Raw genomic sequence first — 24715 nt, forward strand, 5'->3', positions numbered from 1 at the left:
TTATTAATAAGCACATGATGATATCGTATGGCACCCCAAATTCTGGTTTCAGGACCAGCACTCACAGAGCAGGAGCCCTCAACAGAGCTGGGTCAAACCCTGCCTTGTCCCAAGAGGCCCGCGTCTCCAGGAACAGCCTGTGCCACCGAGAAGAGAAAAGCGCTTCTCTCCAATCTCTTGTAATCAGCAATGACTGGCGAACAGACACCCTCAGAGCAGTTACTACAACTCTACTTCCAAAAAGAAAGCAGGAACCAGGACCGCAAGAACAAGGCAGTTAGAGTAAAATGAACCAACCCTTTTAGCTTGGCCAATTGGAATGGAAAACTCAGCTGGAATGCCACCAATTTGCATCCTTTCAGCTAAGAACAAAACCAAGCCTGACCTTTAGCTCCAGGCCCACTGGGCACTGCTGTTTGCAAACAGTATTTAAGTAGGAAAGGCTAACTGGAGTAAACAGCACTCCTGCCCCCATTCTAATTAGAACTCTCATTTTTGCTAAAACAACTCACTTAAAGCACCCTCTCTGCCCTCTTCAGATCTCCTCCAGTGAAAAAGCACCATTTTCCTGGGAGTGCTGAACAAGGGGGTGCAAGAAGTAAATGCAGAGACTCAGGGAGAGCGAAGTGGGGCACCTGGGATCCCACTAACGGCACACACCTCCTGGCAAAACAAAATCAACATCCAGTTTAAGGCTATTATCTCCTTTATTCAAAAAATAAATATTTCACTTTGAGTCAACATATTTCAAATCACATTGAGCACGAGGAGAAATACAGTCCCTTTGGAAATTGTGAACACGTGTAGGAAAGAGTCATGTTCCAGACAATGGGGGTGAGGTGAGTACTGATTCCAGCTGCTTTGTGACCCGGAGACACCTATCTCACCAGGTGGAGCTACTAACTGATTTCAGGAGAGAAAAGAAACACATACACACTCACACACGCACGCACGCATACACAGCTTTGAAGTCTGAAAGGCACATGAAGTGGACCATAAGGTATATGGCACATTCACTGATAAAAACGTTCCCTATTCCCTCCCAAGAAAAGTGGAGAACTTTAATCAAGTCAAAGACTAGAGAAGACAGGGTACTCCTGCTTACAGCCCAGCATCATGGACAGCTCCGAGGAAGAAAGCCATTTTTCGACCGCTTTCCCCTCCAGCGCCTCCTCTCCCTGCCCATGGTGTCCACAGCCGGCGGCGCACTCACTCGGCGACAGTGGGGCGTGTAGCCACGTACACGAACACCACGATCAGGAGCACGACCACAGCCAGCGTGGGCAGCACCACCGTGGTGATCTGCTGCCGGGCCTCCTGCATGGCCTGCTTCCGCTCCTTCTTGTCCTTGGACGTCTCCTTCTTGGGCTTCCCCTTGAGCTGCCGCATCTTTCCCGGGCGGTACTGGGAGAGTGGGTCCAGAGGGGGCTCCGAGGAAGGGCCACAGTCCTCTTGTCAAGGCAGGAATCTCCTGTAGGGAGAACAACTGTGATCAAGAAGGAACAAAGGAAAAAGCAAGCATCAAGGCAAACAGAGAACTCGAGGTCCCCCAGGGCTCTGAGCTGCCCTGAGTCACTTATCCATCAATGAACATTTAGTGGTAGAAGGACTGGTGAGCATGGCATACTACGGCCGGGTCACGGCATGTGGGCAAGGCCCTGGGTGCCATACAAATGTTACCATGATGTATGCATGCCATGATGTGAAGGCACTGGGCTGCACCAACCACTCAGCTTCCATCTGGAGGATGGGGAAGCGCCTGCCCTTCTCCATTCCAAGGCTCTACACCTCCATGCTTTCCTAATCTCCAATATGGAACCTGTTACGGGTATAGCAAGGCTTGTCTTCCCACAACTCATGCAGCTGTTCTAACTCCAATGTCTTAGTGTTATTAGTTGATTAAGGGTGGAGATTTGATCTAATGATGGCATCTGAGAGGCAGGGCAGGTCTCTGGATCACTGGGGCCACACCCTCACGAGAGGTTTGATTATTTGAGTTCAGTTCGGCGCAGGTTCTCCTTCTTGGCTCATGATGTGAACATGCCTCTGCACCTGCCAAAACCAGCCTCCACCAGACGCTGTGTTACAGTCGAATTAGAGTTGAATTGCTCTTGCCACCCCAAAAACGCTCCAAGAGACCTTCTCTCATGTAATTAACAAAGGGTAAAGTTTATTGATGTTCCGACATGTCGGGGCCCCCGTCCCAGTACAGGCGAGCGGCCTCGAATAGTCTTGGGTTGGGGTTTTTATACACATTGAAACAAAGAAAATCAATCATTGCATAGAGCAGACAGTGGTACAAGTTAAGCGATTTTACAATCAGTTGATTTATGAACACAGGGAGTATCAAAAAGCCTCCTATTGCCAAAAGGGAGGGCCATACAAGATTGCAGGAACTGCCTTGATGATACCTAGGAATGCAGCCGAATGGCGATAAGGGACACCTGGTGGAGTCAGGGGTCCAGGAGGCAGAGATATATGGTGACTTCTTCTATCTCACTTAGGTGAAACTGAGGTTACGCTCACATTGGGGTAATTTACTGACTAATGGCTATGCAGAGCAAATCTAACAAGGTCAGGAAAGTTCACCAGAGGAGGTTGGGGGGGAAGCGGCTTTTAACTTTTTAACCCTTCAGCTGGACTTCAGGGCCACCTGTCCTGGAAACTTCCAACAGTAAGCAGAAACTTTCTCTTTCCCGAAGAAGTGCCTCTTGGGTATTTCAGTTAAGGTAACAAAAAGCAAACGGAGGGGGCCGGTGTGGTGGTGCAGTGGGTTAAAACCACCGCCTGCAGTGCCAACATCCCATACGGGTGCCAGTTCTATCCCGGCTGCTCCTCTTCCAATCCTGCTCTCTGCTATGACCTGGGATAGCAGAAGATGGCCCAAGTCCTTGGCTCCCTGCACCCACACGGGAAACCTGGAAGAAGTTCCTGGCAGCAATCTGGGGAGTGAACCAGCAGATGGAAGACCTTTCTCTCTCTCTGTCTCTACCTCTCTGTGGCTCTTTAAACTAAATAAAATAAATCTTTAAATAAATTAAAAAAAAAGCAGACTGATAATTCCAGCCACACAAGTTCCTTTCCTGCCAAAGCTTGGGGCCAGACCACAGGTCAGGCCAGGCCAGGCTTGCCAGCTACAGTGGGCCCGGAGGCCAACTTCCGTGCCTCTTCACGGTTGCCTTGACCCGTTTCCAAAACATCCTGAGCACCTACTATGTAGGTGCACTTACTGTGTGCCGGACACAGCTCAAGGAGCCAGGGATGCTGAAGAGGGACTGGATTCTGTCCTCCTAGGGCCCCGCTATGGCCCTTGGAGGTGCTCACAGGCCAAGCAGTATTGTCAGCAGCCCGAGAATGAATGACAACTCCTGGATAACCAGAGAGCATTTTCTCTACAGAAGTCTGCTGCTTTGTTTAAAGCAAAACAGACTCTGGCCTGTTTAACTTGAGGAGTTTACTCAAATACCTTTGTCTTCTCACATACTCCCCAGAACAGCCAGAGAACCAGGCTCTGAAAGTGGGCAGTATAAGGGATGCTGGGTTGCCATATCCTGAGTCTGGCCCCTGCCACTGGTGTGAGGATGCCACAGCCTGTGTCGCTGTAGCCGGCCCTGGACCAGGGCGCCAGGGTCAGAGGTGCTGACTCTGCAAAGAGGTAGCCGCTTACACTGTCTCCAGGATGAACTCTCCACTGCTCAGCTTGTATGGAAAAATAATTCCGATTTATTGCATCTTAAGTTTTATTCATTTTTTGATTAACGTGTAAATAACTGTACATATTTATGGAGTACAGCATGGTATTTCAAGACATTTATACAGAGTGTAGTGGATCAAATCACAGTAATTAGCATTTCATCTCATCATTACTTTATGATTGGAACCTTCAGGCTCCTGTCTTCCAGTTCTTCATAAAATACATAATAGATTATAGTGAACTACAGTCACCCCACTGGGCCGTCAAACACGACTATCGCACTGTGTTCTGGTACCCATCCCCCAACCTCACTCCATCCTCCTCATCCTTCCCACCTTCCCAATCCCGAGTAATCAGTATCAGACATTCAGGGCAGGTTTGGTTTTTTTTTTGGCTTCCATATGAGAGACAGAAAATTCAATATTTTGTTTTTCTTATGTCACTTAGTACAATGTTCTCCAGTTCCCTCCATTTTGCTGCAAATGTCAGAATGCCATCCTTTTTATGGCTGAATAATATTCCACTGTGTATAAATACATTTTCTTTATCCTTTCATCCATCGATGAACACTTAGTGACTTCTCATCTTGGTCACTGGGAACAGTGCAACAATGAACATGCGATTGCAGGTATCTCTCTTGATAGCTGACTTCACTTTGGAAAGATGAATATCTAGGAGTTGGTTTTTCTACACTGCTAGCTCCCAGGTGCATTTTTAATAAACATTCTAGTGAAATACAGTATACATACCACGAAATGCATATAAGTGCACAGATCAGTGAGTGTTTTGTCCTCTGATCATACTCATAAACAGTTTTTACATGAGAAGAGTATGCTGTCACGTACATGGCATGATTCAGTGAAGCAATATTTATAATTATATGCCAAACGATCTGACATCCACACAATTTTTATATTCTCACTACATATTAACTACTGCAAGAGAAAAATGTGTGATATTTGTCTTTTGGGGTCTGGCTTATTTCACTTAGCATACTGATACCCAGTTGCACCCATTCTGTTGCAAACGTCAGGATTTCATTCATTCTTCTGGCTGAGTAAGGTTCCATCATGACTTGCCAAGAGAAGGCTCAATATGCCTATAGTCTCCCTTTGCGGCTTCTATGCTAGATAGAGCACCTTCTAAACACAGTGAAGGAGGAGGAACTGGACACAGGGTAGGATCGTCTATTCCAACATCCTGGGAGACCAGCATGGAGTGAGGGACCCTCAGGAACAGGAAGGTATTGTGTAGCAGTGCTCCCCTGGAAGGGGGCTTTCATGCCAGATACTGCACCCCCCAGCCCGTCATCCTGACGAGAACCACGACATCTGCACCCAGTGACCACATACGCTGGGTGACGGAATGTGGACTCCGAGTCAGCAAAGGTTGCGCTGATGCCTTCCTGGTTGAGAGGCAGAGACACACAGCTCCCATCAGCTGGCTTATCCCCTAAATGCCTGCAATGGTCCTGGCTGGGACTAAAGCCAAGGCCGGAAATTGGACACTCAATCCAGGTCTCCCACGTGAATGGCAGGAGACATCATGGCTGTCTCTGAGGGTCTGCATCAGTAGGAGGCTGGGATCCAGAGTCTGAGGCAGGTGTCCAACCCAGGCACCCAGATGCGGACACTCACATCTTAACTGTTAGGCCACAGGCCTACCCATAGCTTCCTGATTCTGTAAGGGACACTAATCTCTAACTCCCCTCATCCCATATGGGCCCCAAAACTATTTCTGCATCATCTACAACCATGCAGAGTTGATGACTAATATTTCTTCACTTGGATAACATAAACCCATTAAAAGCAAATATTCAAGTTCAGGGCCACATCTTTTGGGCATATGTACAATACCCATTAAGAAATTAGAAATAGTGATTAAAAAAAACACTCACAGTTACTTTCTTAAGGCCCAACAGGAATAGAAGCCCCTGGCTTTACCAATTCTCCCTTTTAAATTCCAAAGACTCTTCAAACAGACCAGGGTTCAAACCCAGGACAAGCCACCACTTACTGGCTGGATGGCTTCTTTGGCAAGTCACTCAACTCCACCAGGTCTGAGTCATCACCTGAACAATGAGAACAACTTCGGTCCTTAGAATGAGTGTGAGGGTCTGAGACAAATCGGGTGAGGGAGGAGGGGGCTCTGGCCAGCGAGGCGTCCCTCGTGCACGTGGGGGGAGGGGGACTCTGCCTGGGTGCAGCCTTGGACAGAGCTTGCGGTGCTCTCCAAGCTGCAGCCACCACCCAGGAGGGGGAATCCCGGCACCCTGGTGAGGATGAACCAAATCTGCATTACACAGGGCTCAGCATGATACAGGCACTGAATCCAGACCCCTCTGGAACTCACCAGTGAGACAGACCTTAGCATGCCCTCTGGAGACAGGAGGAGACCAACGAGCAGACAGGGAGCTGCCTTGCCAATGGTCACTCAGTCTGTGGACAGTACCCAGTGGCTTCTAGGAGAGCAACGGAGAGCATCTCTTGTCCACAGCTACAACCATAGTCCACCCACTCCCTGATGTGGCCACATCAAATTGTTTAAAAAGAACAACCCATTAGCAGCACTCTGACTCATGGCCATTTCCGCGTGAAGCTAATGGCCTGTCAGTCCCTTTGGCTGTCTCTCACGGAGCCCCAGGGGGCTGGCAGGGACCCCAACCACGACGGCTAACAGTGCTGGGCTGACTTTAGCTGCTGTCTGCCTCCTCTCACGTACATGCAGTTGACATTCAAAGGCACCAGCCTCCACAATGACCAGCTCTTGACATTTCTAAGGTGCACTGAGAAGTTCCCAGAGGCCTGGCAAAAAGCCGAGCTGCTGGAGACGCTGCAGGATTTATAGGACAGATACGCTGGTCTGAATTCAGGGTTCTGCTCACTCTGCAGTGGGGACAGTAGAGAAAGCATCTCTGAGATGACAGCTGAGATGAGGGCCTCTGTGAGCGAAAGGGACTGCCAGGACAGACCCTGGATGAGCACCAGGCCTGAGCCAGGAAGGACCTGGCTTACTGCAGGGGACTGACACAGGAAACCGGGAGGGTGGCAGACAGTGGGGTTTTGTCCCAACTGCAGTGCAGGATGCTGCAGGGCCCAAAGTGGAGAGGTGCAGTGCCTAGAACTGTCCCTGCTGGTCTGTGGGGAGTGAGGCCTGAAGGAGTGGAAACCGGGGGAGGCTCTACAGCAGGACTGGGGCGCACAGGAGGATGACCGGAGTATGCCACAGATGGGGCACAGCCATGGGAAAAGGGGACCTCTGGAGTTCAGCTGCTGGGTGTTCTCCTGTCTCGTGAGAACAGAGAGGATGGGGGCGAGTGGACTGGAGAAAGATCGTCCAGCGTTCTGTTTCACACCCATCTGTGTGTGAAGATGCGCTGAATGAATGGGTCAGCTCAGCCTAGGCTGAAGATCTATATTTGGAAGTCCTGTGCTGTGGGACTAGGTGAGGTCACTACAGCAAGGCAGAGAGAGAGCAAAGGGCCCCACACCGAGCCCTGAGACACCTGAGAACCTCAGGGCCGGTGGAGAAAGAGCAAGCAAAGGACAGCTGTAGGTGTGGCACCACGGGACCAAGAGTCAAGGAGGTCACACTGCCAGCAAGACAAAAGAAGATAGATAAAAGCACTCGCTGTGTCTGGCAAAGTGGGGACTGTGCATACTTCAGCGGTGTGGGAGGGAGAGTCCAGACGAGGGCTCATCTGAGAGGAGCACGCCACGTGTACGTGAGCACGCGGCTTCCTTCACCGAGGTTTCCCATGGAAAAGCACCAGCTGCACAAGCTCCAGCACTCTGCACGTCCTGAGACGCGGCCCACAGGCCAGCATAGGAGACTGGACGGCTCCAAGCCCCGTGGGAGAGTGTGTCTGGCCAAAAGGGCTTTTCTTTCCTTCTTTATGTAACAGCAGACACCATAGGACATCTGAGGGGTCTAACAGAGCGGGGTCAGCCTATCCAACACCGGGGAAGGACAGGGAATCTGCAGAGGTGAGGAGAGCACAGGTGGACAGATTTGCCTGTGGGACGGGCAAAGGCGCAATCTCACCTTCGACAGCACAGAGGGAGGTGAACGCAGGTACAGGAGGCAGTGGGTCTGGACTCCAGCTGGGGAGTGCATAGGCAGGCTGCAGGGAACCCGGCAAGTAGACTTCGGAGAGAAAACCATCCTGATGGTCTACGTCCTATGCCCTCACTGTCCATGAGCGGGCTAGGACCACCTCATCCCATGATCTGGCCTCAGTCACAGGGCCAGGTGCCCTCCTGAGCCAGGCTGTCTCAGGCAGACACCACAGGGCCTTTGAAATGTGCAGCTTGCTTCAAAAAGCAGCTGGACAACTAGCCTCCACTTGAAGAGAAACATGAAGGGACATGCAAGTGGACAGTGAAGCAGGTGTAGGGGCCAGGAAGCCATTCAATGCCAGGAAGCCGGGCAGAAGAGAGGAGACAGGAGTGGAGTGGAGCTCCCCTAGAAGAGAAACTACACCCCGCTCTTACCTTTCTCTCCCAATCCTGAGAAGACCCAGCTCTATAAAAAGGCTCCTGTCCCAAAGTTACTCTGACCCACTTTTGTATCCGGTAAGTACTTCTTTCAACTTGAATGGACTCAGACGCCGAAAAGGGACTAACAGGACTACTCCAGTTTTGCAATGAGGAATCCAAAGCTGCTGCTGTCACAAAACCAGGGAGTAGCCGAGTCAAAGGTCAAGCCCACCTCTGACTCCAAGGATGTGTCACTGCCATGGGGTTGAGGGGAGTGGGGTGTTGGCCCCACCTATCTCTCTGCCCTCCACCCACTTGGGGACCATGCCATCCCTCACCAGGCCTCTTAACTGAAGCACACACGGCTCTGCCTGGCTTCCCAGATGGTTTGGGCAGGATGGACACTGAGGCCTCCAGCTGAGTTCCAGCTCTACAACTTCCACTGCTAACCAGCCACCACAGACTCCAGCTCCAATGCCAGCCAGGAAACAGGAACCTCACAATGCTCAGGTTCCACCTGATTCAGTGAAACCATCTGCTAGGGCCCTGCCCCCACCACTGCGGGCCCATGGCAACCCATCAGCACCAGAACATTCCAACTGGTCCCCACTTTGGGCAGGAGCCCTGGGGGGGAGGGTGGGTAGAATTTTCTAACTCACCCATCCATGGGGGTGCGAGCATCTGAAATGTGGCCATGATCTTAAAATAAGCTATGCCATGCAGTTAAGGACACACATATTTTAAACACTTGGTACTCAAAGAAAGAATATGTAAACTATCCTACTAAAAGTTGTTTTAAAAAAAAGTTGGGGCTAGCATTGTAGTGTAGCGGGTAAAGCCACCTCCTGCAGTGCCGGCATCCCATATGGGCCCTGGCTCGAGTCCCATCTACTCCACTTCCGATCCAGCTCTCTGCTATGGCCTGGGAAAGCAGTTGATGGCCCAGGTCCTTGAGCCCCTGTACCCTCCCGAAAGGGGTCCTGGCTCCTGGCTTCAGATAGGCGCAGAACCGGCCATTGCGGCCAGTTGGGAAGTAAACCAGCGGAGCGAGGACCTCCCTCTCTCTCTGTGTGTGTGTGAGTAACTCTTTTAAATAAATCAATCTTAAAAAAAAAGTTGTTTATATTGATTACATGGATTTTTAATATACTGGGTTAGACAAAACATATTACTAAAACTAATTTCATTTGTTTTCTTTTCACTGTTTTAAAGTGGTTACTAGCACTTGTACCAGATAGCACCACATTCTGCCGCTGGGAAGCTGTCACATCACAGGCTCAACCCACAATGCTGAGGACTCTCTAAGCCTTCACAACCCAGCCCCCTTTGCTCTTCCCAGTCTCATCATATCCCACGTGATCCACTGCTCCCGACGCACCCGAGCCTTTGCAGATGCAGCATCTGTCTTTCCTAGAAAGCCCTTTCCCGAGCACCATCATCCTGTCACAGCCTTCCTCATTCTTAGAGAACCTTCACATGTGGCCTGCAGCAGCCCCTCCAGCAGAGGCAATGGGTCCCTTCCTTGATGCTGTCTTGGGACTTAGTTTACGCCTTTACTGCAACCCAACTGGCTGGCAGGGCCTCTGCCCCCCGCCCCCCCCACACACACACACTGCTGAGGGACAAGTGCTTCCTGTAGGGTTGGCATGACACCTTCCACATGACCAGTGCTCGACAAACATCTGCTGGAAAACAAGCAACTACGGAGCTGGACTAGCTAGCTACCATTCCAGCACTGCTTACTTCATTCTCAGCACAGCGGAATCAGATTCATAATTTTTACCAACATTGTACATGATGAAACTGAGATTCAGGAAAGTATGCTGATTTGACCAAGATCGAGCATAACAGGGGAAACAGCAGAGTCTCATCTCAGTGGAACACTCATAACAGTATTCATTAAATACTTACTCACTGAGAAACTGAATGTGGATTTGAACACGGATCTGATTCAAAGGCTACCCATCCTCTATGGGGGAGGCCTGCCAACCACCCTACAACCAAGAACAGCAGCTACCACTTCCTGAATGCTCACCACCTGGAGGCTACTGCACAAAGCTCTCCACAAACAGGCAAGCCTCAGAGCAGACTTCACCCACATTGTGCAGAGGGGTCTCAGGCTCGGAGCAGGCCCAAAGTGCACTGGCAAGGCTGAGTGCTCAGCTGTTGAGGCACCACTCAGGATACCCGCTTCACATCTCAGAGTGCTGGTTCAAGTCCTGGCTCCCCTTCCAGTCCAGCTTCCTGCTAACATTCACCCTGGGATGGTTCAAGTACTTGCGTCCCTACCACACAAATGGGAGATGAGACTGGGTTCTGAGCTCACAGTTCCAGCCTGGCCCAGCCCTGGCTGTAGCAACTGGGGAATGAAGCAGCGGATGGAAGACCTCTTCCTCCGTCTCTCTGTAATACAGTAAAAATAAACAACAAAAATTTTTAAAGCCACACAAACTATTGTTTAAAAAATAAAATAAAAACAAACACTAGGAGTACAGCTGGGGTAAGTGAGCTCTGTCTGGGTCAGAAGCTGTGACTCTCCCATTCCACATAACTGCTGCCTCCCAAGTGACCAGGGCTTGTGGACCCAGGGACACCGTTCCTGCCCATGGGCTCCAGAAGAGGGAGCCTAGGCCCTCCTCCCTGGCTCGTCTCACTTGGCAGCAAAGTCTGTTTCTTACAGGCAGGCCTGCCCTGATTCCTGGAACGCACAGCTACACTCACACCCAGGCTGGGCAGTTGTCCCAGGTTAAAAGATGTGTTGTATCCCGCTTCAGTTGTCATGGGCCAGGCTGCTCCCAGGGTCCCCAGGAGAAGTGCCCCTCTCTTTGCCCATCCCAACACTGCTCAGGACCAACAGTATGGAGAGAGCCAAGGAGGTTCTAGGTCATTGAGGGGTGCCCACCAAAACAGCCTGACCTGGCCTGAAGTCCCTATTAAGTCGCTATGTGCTGTGTTAATTATATCCCATCACACAGTACTGCTCTCTCCTTTTCTAAAGCTCCCAAACTCTCCTGGTCTTCAGAGAAGACAGTTTAAGGTGCCACCTAAGAAAATGGCTGCACGTTCCTGCTAACTTACAATCAGGAACACAAATGAACGACCACCACCTGAGAAGGCTGGACACAGGGCGATCACTAGCATCTCTTCCTGCGGCTGTGTCTCGGCAGTAATGTGAAGCACTGTCAGGCCCAGACTGCTCCACACTTTAAGCGATGAGCCCGGGAAAGCTGCCCTGGGTTCAGGGAGACATAAATTCTGCACTTGAGGGCAGCAGCTCTGCAGTTCGTCAAGTGTGCTTGCTTCATTTTATGTCCCTGGTATTTAGCCATAATGGGCCTGGGATCACTTCTCTCCAGTCTGCGGCAGAGAGTGGGGGCAGGCTGCCAGGAGAATTGCACAAGACGGGACTCCTGACACCTGCTAAGCACCTGATGATAACATAAGCGCCTTCCCCAGGAACATACACATGAACAAACAGTGACAGCTAAACAGGTGCCGACTCCACCACCCCTGGCTGCTGTCAAGCCAGAGGCCAGGATGCTCCAGACCTGATGGCCTGTGTGTACATATGTGTGCACGTGTATGTTGGAGTGGGATGGGTGGGGAGACATCCCATCTGGAGAGATATAAGTGCATGCACATAGTGCAAAGGGAAGGAGGAAGTGAGTAATTTGGTGGCAGCAGTACTGGCTACTCCTAGATAAAACTCCAAGAACACAAAAGAACCCTGTGGGTGTGCTGCTAGTAATAGACACGTACAACCAGGGTCTCAATCAAGTAAATGAGTAACATTTGTTTGGCACAGCAGGGTATGCAAAGTGCTCTCCTGTGCATATTCATTTCACCCTCACAGTAAGTCCACATGGACATGTCATTGTCCTTACTTAACAACAAGAAAAGGGAGTCCATGGAGGAGATGTCAGGGTTTCAGTCCCATCTGGCTATGCTAGGGTCCTGACCCTGGGGAAATAAATAATGTAGCCTCTCAGACTGCCAATTACTCTACGGTGAGGCAGGGATAAAAATCCCTATCATTCAAATATTTTCTCAGCATGTACTACACAGCAGGGGACATGAGGGTACAGCTTGAACAAAGCAAGGCAAAAACACTGCTTTCACATAATGAAGCTGTCTTCATTCACGGGGAACCTGGGGAAGACACACAGCTTCCAAATGAACAGACTGTGTCAGATGATGCCATGTTTTGCATAGAAAATAAAGGTGGGACATAAAGAAGACCAAGTGTCTGCTAATAATAATAGATAGAATTAAAAAAGGAGAGAATGATCCAACATGGGACGCCAGCCATACGGCAGACTCATAGAACAACAAATGCCCTAAATAGCACTCTGGCCTCAGAATCAGCCCTTAAGGCTTTGGATCTGGCTAAAAAGCCCATGAGAACATTTCAGGCATAGAAAGCCAAGACACTGTGGCAAAAAAATGACCTACATGAAAAATCTCTGTGAATGAGATCCCAGTGGAAATGACGAGCCATCAAAGGAGGAGGTACCTTTCTCTGAAGAGAGAACTTCCACTTTAATTATGGCCTAGTCTAAATAATGTCAGTTTGTGAACTCAAGAGGCTTCCATAGCCTTGGCAGCTCATGACAAGAGCCTCAGGTGATCACTGATGTCATAAATAAAAGTGTCAATTGTTAAATCAACAACAGGAGTCACTGTGCACTTGCTCCCCATATAGGACCTCTGTCCTTAATGTGTTGTACTATAAGAATTAATGGTGGCTGGTGCCATGGCTCACTAGGCTAATCCTCCACCTGCAGCCCAGCACCCCAGATTCTAGTCCTCATTAGGGCGCCGGTTCTATCCTGGTTGCTCCTCTTCCAGTCCAGCTCTCTGCTGTGGCCGGGGAAGGCAGTGGAGGATGGCCCAAGTGTTTGGGCCCTGCACCCACATGGGAGACCAGGAGGAAGCACTTGGCTCCTGGCTTCAAATCAGTGCAGTGCGCCGGCCGTAGCAGCCATTTGGGGGATGAACCAATGGAAGGAAGACCTTTCTGTCTCTCTCTCTCACTGTCTAACTCTGCCTGTCAAAAAAAAAAAAAAAAAAAAAAGAATTAATGGTAAAACTAGTCTTCAAATAGTACTTTATGTTTTGTGTGTCTGTGTGGGTGCAAACTGTTAAAATCTTAGTATAGAGTAGATCTTCTGTATATAAAGATAATTACAAATGAATCTTAATGAAGAATGGGATGGAAGAGGGAGTAGGAAGTAGGAGGGTGGGTTTGGGGGGAAGAACCACTATAATTCAAAAGTTGTACTTATGAAATTTTTACTTATTAAATAAGAGCTTTCTATAAAAAATAAATAACTTAAATGGCAAAAAAAGGAAGGAAGGAAGGAAGGAAGGAAGGAAGGAAGGAAGGAAGGAAGGAAAGAAGGAAGGAAGGAAGGAAGGAAGGAAGGAAGGAAGGAAGGAGGGAAGGAAGGAAGGAAGGAAGGAAGGAAGGAGGGAGGGAGGGAGGGAGGGAGGGAGGGAAGGAAGGAAGGAAGGAAGGAAGGAAGGAAGGAAGGAAGGAAGGAAGGAGGGGGAGGGAGAGAGAGAGAGAGAGAGAGAGAGAGGTGAAGAGGCTGCAAATTCAGAGTAACTGATGGGGAAGCCTGAGGAGAAAGTGACACTGGACCAGAGACTCAGAAGAAGTGGGAAGAGCTTCCAGGCATAGCAGGGCACGTGCAAAGGGCCTCAGGCAGAGCATCCTCGGCAAATCTGAGCAGCAGCATGGGGGCCAACAAGGCTGGGTAGGGCAGAAGGGAGCGCTGACAGGTCAGAGGGTGAGACAGCGGCCATGGAAGGTTGTTTTTGTTTCACAACACCGCTGTGTAGGCGGACAACTGACTGCAAGGAACCAGGGCTAAGGCAAGGAAATCGGCAAAGGCACTGATGAATCATTCAGCTGAGACGTGGCAGCTGGGTCTAGGATGGGGACAGAGGCAGTGAAGAGTCAGACACTAACGCACAGGGAAGGTAGTCACACAACTTTCCCGGCAGATCAGAAACGGAGTGTGAAGAAACAAAGCAGACGACAGACCCTCTGGCCCAAGCAACCGGAAGCCCAGAGTCACCATTTAGGGAGGTGGCGAAGATGTGAGGGGAGGGTATGGGAAGAATAAGGGTTTGTGTCACCCTGAAGTCCTGCTGGACAGGGCTAGCAAAGGCACCAGAGGCAGATGGACATACAAGTCTGTAGTTCAGGGAGGGCTGGGCTAAACACAGCCCTGGCCTGCAGCACTGGCATCCTATATGGGCACCAGTTAAATTCTGGCTGCTCCACTTCTGATCCAGCTCCCTGCTAATGAGCCTAGAAAAGCAGCGGAGGATGGCCCAAGTCCTTGGGCCCCTGAACCCATGTGGGAGACCCAGAAGAAGCTCCTGGCTCCTGGCTTCAGATCAGCTCAGCTCTGGCTGTTGCAGCCATTTGGGGAGTGACCAGCAGATGCAAGCTCGCTCTCTTGTCTCTATTTCTCTCTGTAACCCTGCCTTTCAGATAAATAAATCTTGAAAAACAAAAAAAAGAACCTGCACAAGAGGGGAGAAGTTCCAGGGAGCACAGTTGGCTGGGCTGCCTTTGGGGCAGTCAGCACTGTGCCTAGGAGAAACCAAGCAGAGTCTAGAAGACAAATGGGAGGCTGCGGGGATTCGGGAATGGGATTAGAGAGGGATCCACGAGCTCCTGAAGATTCTCCCCCATGCCCGTCTTCCCTACCCTGATGAATGGGCTGCTCTGAGAACAAAATGGAAGAATGTATGTGAAAGTGCTCAGAAAACCTACAGGCTCTTCTCAGTGCTGTCACTCATTCCTTAAATGGTAATTCTTTACCCACACTGGTGGATGCCCACAGCTTCATCTGCCGTTTGCTTTAAGACAGCAGGTTCTCAACGTGAGCATCACTCATTTATCCTCCTTTAATGACAGCTGTACTGTGTGACAGCTCAAGACGAAGGCGGGGTGGGGAAACACACAAGGTCTACAAGCCAATCAATTCCATGCGTTGCTCTTTCCTAAGGTGGCACTTCTCTAACTTTTCCATCTCAGATGTGAAGAGGTGAATGATCACCTCTCTCTCAGGCCAGGGCTGGGGCACAGCCAGCATAAAAATAAAATTCCATTTGTCTCCTCTGTCACCTTAAAATGTCAAGCGGTCAGATACAGCCCAAGCCTTGCTGTTTACTCAGGATGTACACGCACTGCTGGAAATCCTTCCGTGGCTCGCACTACTGACAATATCCCCACGCCCACCACCTCGTCCCGCGGATGAGGAGCCAGTCCTGAGCTTCCGGAGCTCACCCAGGACCACAGAGGAAGGAAGCCGTGTGACGGAGCCCAGCCCAGGCAGTCTCCTTCCACAGCCCGCTCCTAACCACAAAGCCACATCTGCTTCTCCTCCCACAAGCCTCTATATGTGTTAATATTCTGGACATCTCATTTCCTTCACGTCCTTGGGTAAAATGTGACCCTGAGGAAGATGCCCCGCACTCACCCATGGCTCTGTGCACTGCGGCACACCCCGGAGCTGGAGACACCACCCCCCCAGAACTGCCAGCCTGCCTGCACGCTGCCATGGGCCAGTGTATGCCAACAGCCCCTCCATTCCCGCACACATAACATGGCCCTCCTATTCATCCACGCACGGACTTCATTAACAACCAAACTACTCCAAGCCCCGGCTGTTTACAGTGGCTTTACAATGAAAAATTCATCTCCTAGCTAAATTATAGTAAGTTAATTACAGAGCCTGGCTGAGAGAGGGGAAAAAAAATAAAAGTATCACACAGGAACAATGACAGCACACAGCAAAGACAACGTCCACTCATCTTGGGAGCCAGTCTTCAAAAGGGGCGGGTAGGCTCACTGATTCAACAAATCCTTGCTGAGCACCGAAGTGCTGGGGACTAGCTAGTCATGCCCCAATTCGCTCTCACCAGTTCATTCATTCAGAGCACCTGCCACAAGCTCCACATCCAGGAACCGCTGTGTGTATACAGACTGACCCATCCGCGCCTGCCTGACTCACCAAACGTAAAGCAACCTCGCTGTGCTTGGTACTATCCCAGGAGGAGAGGGCAGAATAGTGAACAAAACAAGGTTCCTGGCTATCTCATTCTGAGGGACACAGATGGCAGACAAACATGTAAAATGTCAAGGGGCCCAGTGCTATGAAGACAGGGCAGTGTGACAGAGGAGGAGACGGGCTGTCAGAGAGGGCATTCCATGGGATGGCCTCTTTGCTTAGAGTGTGCAGGCCTGAAGTAAGGGTGGGAGCAGGCTAAAAGGAGAACCAGCGGAAGAGGGTATCACGGAGGGCAAAGGAGATGAGGCAGGAGAAGCCGGAAAGGTTGCACACAACAGCAAGGTGCCGGGCACCTGCAGAGGGTGCTGTTGTCCCATGAGCAAGAGAAAGAGCAGAGGGGCCAGTGGATCAGCATGAAGGGGACCCTGCAAAGCCCCTGGCGACACTCCCAAACTCCAGCACTGGTGCTGCCTCGCAGGCATGATTCCTGCCCAAACTCAAGCATTCTGCCAAAGACAGGCAGGCAGCTAAGGTGCCATCTCATTTTTATAGTACGTGCGTCAGTGCTCTCTGGAGCATCCTCAGAGTCCATTCTGCAGCAGGGGAAGGTGAAAAAAAAACCCATCAGAAAAATGCACTTCGGCTAAGAAAGCTGCCCTCATCACTAACAACAACGGCAGACATTTGATCTTTAATTTAAATGCCTCTTTTTTGCTGGCCGAATCTGAAGCTGATTCACCACAGTGAACAGTCAGTGAGCAAGTGCTGGGTGAAGTGCCCAGAGACCAGGGCTATTGATCTTGCCACCGGCCATCAGCAGGCTCTCCAGAGTCCTCCGGGTCAGCTGTGGCCTTGGTCCATTCTGACCACCACAGGGCATGTTGACAAGGGCACCCCCAGGCACCTGGGGCAGGGTGGCTCCTGAAGTCATCTTCAGCTCCATTGTCCCCTCATCACAAGCCTGTTTACAGCTTTCCCGGGGCTGACTACTCCCTTTCTGAACTGACCCTCCCCGCCCCCAGTGCTTCACAGACACTACACACACACCAGGCACTCCCCCACTACTGCTGAGCCTCACCTCTCACCAGATGCCTTCCTCCTCCAGCCTCCTGAGTCCTCAGTCTCCAGACAGAACGATGTCACAGAAACCAAGGTCTGGCCTTAGTGCTCTAACTAAACATGTGAGTCCCCACAGCCACCACTACACAGCACCAGGACAGCCTGGCCTTCAGGGCCCTCCGGTGCTGAGCCCAGCCCCCTCTCCTTGCATCTCATCATTTGTCGTCACAGTCCAACATACGAAGTGGGAGAACAAGTGCACCTCAGCCCACCCCCAGGTCTTGTCATGGCCTGCTCTGTGTGTCTCTGAACGTCACAAGCCTGTTCCTCTCACTGATGTTGCCCAGGCCAGAAGTTTAGGTGTCTCCTGGATCCCTGCCCTGTCCATCATCATTCCCTACGTCACTGGTTCCCCAAGTCACACCACTCCCTTACACCTCTCAGACATGCCCCTTCTTCCCCATCTCCACACCACAGGCCTGGGGCCCCATCTTTGACTTCTGCTATAGCCTCCTCACCTGTGTTTCCCTCCTAACCAAGCCCTAAGTAACACAGACGTTTTCAACCCTTCCCATAATCCCTGCCCGTGGAGGCAGGTAAAGGATGCACAGTTTGTCCATCTCACACCTTTTTCCCCTTGCCAGCCCATAACAATGTGGTACCCACAGTCAAGAGTGACCTGAGAAACAAATGTGCAAGACCCATACATCTTCATTAGCAAAGAGTATGGATAACTTACACACTAAACCTCACACCTGCTTCAAAGTCTAGTTATCAGAAACTCTTAAGCCAAAAGACATTCCCAGCATACATATGCATCACTCTGTGCTCCAGGGTGAACATCCAACCAAATCACATTAAACTAGTCACAAGAAAGGCAAGCTACCAGTAATTGAAAATTAAACATGCAAGCTCCCAGCAACCGCAAACTGTTGCAAATTCAAGACCAGGCTGAGGCTGCACTGTCAGGAGTACTGTTTCCAAGACCTGCAGGAACTCCAATTGCTTGAACACCCAAGCACAGTGGGTGCCAGGAGCACCCCACAGCTGAACAGGGGAGGCAGCCAGCCTCCTGGTAGAATAGAGTCATCCTGGGACCCCAGCAGGGTGCTCACAGAACACTAATCACGCTCCAGTAACTATTCATACCCTAACCGTGGAAGGCTGTGGAATTTTAAGTCTCCCATCCGTGAGAACTGATAAAAGGACTGACAGAGGGATCTGAATCAGATCGCTGCCCCTCAGAAGTCTCTAGAGCACAGACCATGCCTGCAGAATCGCAATTTGAAAAGACAAATGTGCTCCAGTAACTCCCTAGCATAAAATCCTGCAGTGACATTCCACTGCCTTTATTATAAAGACCGAACCCCTTGCCTGACCTGGTCACCAAGGCAGGCCCCGCAGGATCTGGCTCCTGCCCATCCTTTGGTGCCCAAGCCCCATCTCCGCCAAGCCCTCCAGGAAGCAGTTCCCTGGGCACACCCTGCCCCTGCTGGCCTCTCAGGCCCTATCTATATGCTATCTGCAGTGTACCTTTGCATTTCTCTCCCAAGCCCTCCTGCACTGCAAACCCTTTTTAGGACCCATTTCAAAGGAGCCCATCTCCATGCTCCCATGACACCTGGTGATACACTTGGCCACAGCGCTCATAACACTTACCAAGAGCACCTTGTCTGGTATTTCCACTGCAATCTTTAACTCACAATGGGGATCCACCAAACTGACACCTCAAAATATCTCAAGTTAAAGCTCATAGAATAGTTGTCTTCATTTGAGACCACAGAACACCAAAAACCCAGCTGGAATTTCAGTGTTTCCATTAATCACTTTGAACAGCGCACCCATGTGGGAGACCAAGAAGAAGCTGCTGGCTGCTGGCTTCGGACTGGCTCAGCTTCAGCCATTGCTGCCCTTTGGGGAATGAACCAGCGGATGGAAGACCTCTCTCTCTCTGCCTCTATTTTCTCTGTAACTGTCTTTCAAATAAACCAAATAAATCTTTAAAAAAAAGAAAGAAAGAAAATGTAAGGCTAAGCAAAGGGAAACAAACAGGCCTTGGGATAGGAGAAATGTGTTTACATACAAAGGAACATTCTATGAATGCACTAACACTTAGCCAGCTTTCTTTCTTCTCTGTGGAATGGTGGTCTTCTCAGGCCTAGTAAAGTTTCCTTTCTGCTTTCCTGAGCTAAAAGAGTGTGGTGCTATTTCTCTGTCCAAGGAGTGGGAGCTTCTTGGGGAGTGACAGAGTCCTACAATTTTAGTTGATTACAGATCTGTGACTAACTCACTAGGGTCCCAGATGAAACAATGGCCTGCCTCCACCTTCTGGGAGCCACATTCTAGAGGTTGATATTCTGTGGTTTGGAAAAGCAGATCCCTCCTGTTTCCATTTCCCAGAACACAATTTCCATTTCAAATACACCTTTGAGAGCCTGAGAGTTGTTTCACTGGATTTGGAACACTCAAGTCATTGCAATCTTCCCAGGGAGTCAAGAACAAAGGGGACAGCATCTCACAAGTTACAAAAAGGTGAGGCTGGCACTGTGGCGTAACAGGTAATGCTGCCGCCTGCAGTGCCGGCATCTCATATGGGAGCCAGTTCAAGTCCCAGCTGCTCCACTTCCAATCCAGCTCTCTGCTATGGCCTGGGAAAGCAGCAGAAGATGGCTCAAGTCCTTGGGCCGCTGCACCTGCGTGAGAGACCTGGAAGAAGCTCTTGGCTCCCAGCTTTGGACTGGCCCAACTCAGGCCATTACAGTCACTTGAGGAGTGAACCAGCGGATGGAAGACCTGTCTGTCTCTCTCTCTGTCTCTGTCTCTCTCTCTACCTCTCTCTTTCTCTCTCTGCCTCTCCTTCTCTCTGTGTAACTCTGACTTTCAAATAAATAAATAAACCTTTAAAAAAAAAAAATAGGTGCTGAGACCAATGCCACTGAATCTCTAAGCCAGGCCAGGAACCAAAACCATGCAACCCTGCCAGGCTTATGGGCTTCACCTAAGTGCAAGAGGAGGTGTCAAACAGGTTTTCAACAAGGTAGTGAAATGATACAGAAAGCATTTTTAAAGACCATTCTGAGACCAAAGCAATGAGTAGAATGGAAGAAAGTCAGGAGCATGACAAGAAGATAAACAGCCTTGGCTGTAACCTGGACAAACAAAATGCTGGCTGGGACTTGGAGGTAGATGTTAAAGGGCAATGGAAGAATTTAAGGACCTGGTGACGTGGAAGAAGAGAAAGGTGAACATTCACAGATGATTCCCCAGTTTCTGGCTAGGAAACACTGAGTTAACAACTGCGCACCTCAATGAGATGGAGGGAGGAGATCTGGAAAGGTGCTAAGGTAGAAAGAGACCTATAGTTAAGATTTGGACACATTAAGCCCGAAGTGCCCGTGCGATACCCAAGTTTGCTAACCACTATCAAAGGCGCAGAAAGCACCACAGAGCATGGAGTAGTATGGAACGATGGACACCTGGGGCTGGCTCACAGGGGGACTCCTCCCCATCCTCCTCTCATGTGCCTGCATGTCACACCACTGAGGAGCTTGTGGAACCAAACTCAGCCACGACATACACAGGCTGCTGCTAATACGAGCCTCAGTGATGCAAATACCAGCTTTGGGTCAAACAAAACAACCACCTTAACAGTAAAGGGTACTGGCATCATGCCACAGTTGGAAGTAAAACGTGAAGCTTGATGCTTTCTTCAACTGCAAGTGTCTCATGGGTTTGCTGACTTCTTGGTATCTGGTCCTGGACCCTGACACATACGTCACTGGGAGCACCACCCTGTTAGAGGATTTCGTATTAGAACCTCCCACAGAAAACCTCTTCCTTCATTTAAAGTGGTATCAGACGCAGAGTAAAGTCAACCAAAACCCCAGAGAGCCGCCTGCCTATTTGAGAAAAGCAACGGCTCACAGACATCACACCCTGCTCCAAGTTAGCATGCCCCCTTCTGGACTAGAACTTGGTTTCTTACCACGATGGGACTACTTTCCAATTTCTCCATCAAAGGACAAATCAAAATGTCACTTGACAGTCTGCTTTCTAATTAAAAGTTGAGTCATTAAAAAAAAATCACATTTATCTAAACAATGCCAAATGGCACCAAAGCAAGATGCTCTGCCACCTTCACTGGCTAGAAGCATGTGTGATTATTTAAAGAAGGAAGGGAAGCCCATTAGCTACAGCTAGATTAAGCTGATCAAGCCCCTGTGACCGTCTTCTGGCCTTCTCATAGAGTGAGACAATGCAGCATTACTGTAAATTCGCTCAATTTCCTGCATTTCAATAAGCCCTAAAAACAAAACTTTCCGGACTGACTGGGGATCAGGAAGGGATGGGAGATGGCTGCTCTTTCATGAAAGCTGCCTTGGGTGATGGGAACGTCAGGGCCAAACCGTGGTTCTCAACAGAGGGTCAAAACTCTCCCATGAAAGGAACTCAAAGGAAAGGCACAGAGCTACTGGGTTTCACGACACCAACAGTTTGTCATGGCTTCCAAAGGGAAGGACCAAGACAGGAAAGACACGTCTCACCGGCGCATGTCCTTGAGCAAGATACCCAGCTTCTCCGAGTTTGCTTCCTGCCTTTGAAAATGAGAAGTCACTCACTATTTGTCCCTGCCTGCTGCCTAGGATGGATGGCAGTGAAGGATCTGGTGACACGCATAAAGCAGCACTCTGTACAAGGAAAAGATGCTACAAGTGAGACAACTGCTGGTTACAGCAAGGTAGGGAGGGCTGGGACCAGGACAACTGATAAAATCAGTTAGGAACTTCTTTGGGTCATTTACTGGAGGCAGAAAACAGCTGAGGAAGAGAACCTGACTCCACCCATTTAAAGCAAAAATGTTTGGTGCACGGAGGTATGCTGAGATGCAACAGTCCATTGCCTGAAACAGCCTGGAGAGCCACATGGATAGAGGCAGGGGTCTGTCACTCAGCACCCAGGAACCATGGTAAGACCCACACCCCATCTTGTGCAACTGCCCTTGTCATGGGGGGTGGGGGGGATAGGCTGAGGAGCCATGCTCCCAAGGCACTGGCTTCCTATTCTGCCTGTCACCTCCCTTCCTTTCCAGCTTCTGTATTACTGCTCTTAACAAGGGCCTAAACCATCCAGGAAAAGCTATTAGCTCCATTTCACCAATAGCTAAAAGAAAACAAAGGGCAACTAGAGAAGATTAGAAATTCCTAATTTCCGAATGCATGCTCACAGAAGAAAATCTATCTGGGAAGGATTTCTAGTCTGGGCCCTACAAGGCTGCAGGGGTGGAGGCACAGAGGGAATCCACAGGGGAGCTGACAGTCCAGGAGGGGAGGCCTATTCATCATTCATTCAACAAATGTCCATGGAGCATCTCCTCTCCTGCATCTCAGACATAATACAGATACTCACAGGAGGAGCTCCCCAGGGAAAACACTCAGCGGAGCAACAGAACCAAGTGTGGGGTGCTACGATGGGGGGAATGGGGTCACCAAGAAGGGACCCCTCACCAGGCAAGGGAGAAGAACCATGCTGCAGTCAGAGGGGCACCAACAAAGTCACTGTCATTCTAAGAAGAAAAAGTTATGAGCATTCAGTAACAGAAGAAATCAGCCCCAGCCGGAATGATTCCCAAAAAGCCTTCCTTTCCAGGGAGGCAGCATTTAATAAAGGTCTTGAGCATGAATAGCAACTTGGCCAGGCAGAGAGCACCGGTAAAATATTACAGACTCAACCAGGCAAATGTGAGGAAAGACAGGGACAATAATTCCTCCCCAACATGTATTTCCCTTATAAAAGAATTTTTACCTTTTCTTCAGCTCCAAGAACCGCTGCTTGGCGAGTTTCAGCAAGCCAATTTCTGGGAAAGGTGCTTGAGTTATTCCTGTTGAGAGAGAAGAAGTGGTATCAGGGGTGCCTGAGGGGGCTACCTCCGCACAGACCCCTTTTGCAGAGCATCCCCACTGAGGAGGCGGTGGTGCCCTCCCCAGCTGACTGGCTGGGGGACAAACACCTGCCACCACGGTCCCGGCCCTGCCTCCACACAAGACACACAGGATGGGTGTGCAAGCCCGAAGTTAGAGGCGCCTTCTGCTCTGGTTCCTGGTAGGCTGGCCAAGCTTTGCTCCTGCATTCCTGAGATTCCTACAGCAAGACTGTGCTAACCTAAGCTGCCATTTGTATTCCCTACAAGCAAAAATCACTGACATAAAAATGAGAGATCCAGGGTTCGACTAGAAAAAGCAGCAAAAGTGGAGGGTGAAAGAACGGAGGCTCCTGAAATAAATCCTTGAGGAAAATAAAAGATGGCAGAAAGCAGCCTAGGTCTCTCTGCACTGCTGTCTCATAATGTCTGAGAGGAGAGCACAGAGTTCCTGTCTGGAACTCCAGACTGGAGACCAAACCAGCTGATGCATAAAATCCCAGCTGCACTCAGTATTAAGATGAAGTTCCACTGAACACCCTCTTGACTTGCATCCTCTTAAAAGCTGCCTCTGTGATCTACTTTACCAGAAACCAGGAAGAAAGAGGAGCAAGCTAGGCAGCAGTACCAATGTAAAGATAGGTGGCAGGCCAATTAATAGCTGCTTTACATAACAGTGATCTGCCATCAAGGAGACCCAACAGGCCAGTCCACTGCTAATGGCTTTGGTTTTCAATATAGAAAGCCAGGGCTTCAGATGGACACAGAAGTCAGCTTTTGGACAGCCCTGGCAACTCTGCCAGCCAAGAGCTGGGTCACTGGGAACATAACTGCCCTAAGGGTTGAAGGACTCCTGTGTCAGAGCCACAGATCCTTGTTGGCTCTAAGCTGGAAAAAGCCCTTCACTCAGCCCAGCTTCCAATGTAACCACTACTGTTGAGGGGATGGCCAAGTAGGGTCAGTAACACAGCAGGCGGAACTGTAAGTTTCCTTTTAGAGATGCCACCTATCTTCATTCAGGCCAGCTCTCCTCCCAAGCAAGCTAGGTAATGGAAGTCAACAGGGTGCCTTCCCTAAGGAGGTTCAACCTCCTTTATGATGTCTCTTCCAGTACCACATGTGAAGAGACAGTTCTGGATCTCATCAATACCTGGCCAGGCCTTAGCCCACCTGGTTGTTATCAAGCTCCTCCTGTCAGTTTCTATTTGCCTCTCAATGGGAAAACTTCCTCATGCTTTAGACAGTTCCTTCTTAAATCCTCTAATAATGACTCTGTCCTTTGTTTTAGACCCTGGGAGTTTAATCTGCTTGTTACATTCGTTTTCTCCCTACTTGAAACAGTGACATGGACATGCACATGAAACCTCGGATGGAAGCAGTCTCTCCAAGTTGGCACCGCATCCCCCACTTGCTGCTGGAACACTGTCTTGACTACCACTCCACCCCTATTCAGCTTGAAGATACCTAGGTGGCCATCATCCCAACCCCCTAACAGAAGTTAGGGTCCATTCTTCTGTGGGAGGGAATATGGTGAATC

The 24715-nt window shown here is 49.9% G+C and overlaps 1 long non-coding RNA gene across 1 annotated transcript in view; it reads right to left on the reverse strand.

Moving 5' to 3' along the window:
- Window positions 1-688: 688 nt before the first annotated feature.
- SMCO4 (single-pass membrane protein with coiled-coil domains 4) overlaps window positions 689-24715 on the reverse strand; it is an 80454-nt gene continuing 56427 nt past the window's right edge. Inside the window, exons 5-6 of the long non-coding RNA XR_011383460.1 lie at window positions 23064-23139; window positions 689-1471 (exon numbers count right to left, since the gene is read on the reverse strand). This is a non-coding gene — a long non-coding RNA (single-pass membrane protein with coiled-coil domains 4). The remainder of the gene's footprint in view (window positions 1472-23063; window positions 23140-24715) is intronic.

Source organism: Oryctolagus cuniculus, chromosome 1, assembly GCF_964237555.1.
Source record: "Oryctolagus cuniculus chromosome 1, mOryCun1.1, whole genome shotgun sequence".
NCBI classification, from domain to species: Eukaryota; Metazoa; Chordata; class Mammalia; order Lagomorpha; family Leporidae; genus Oryctolagus; species Oryctolagus cuniculus.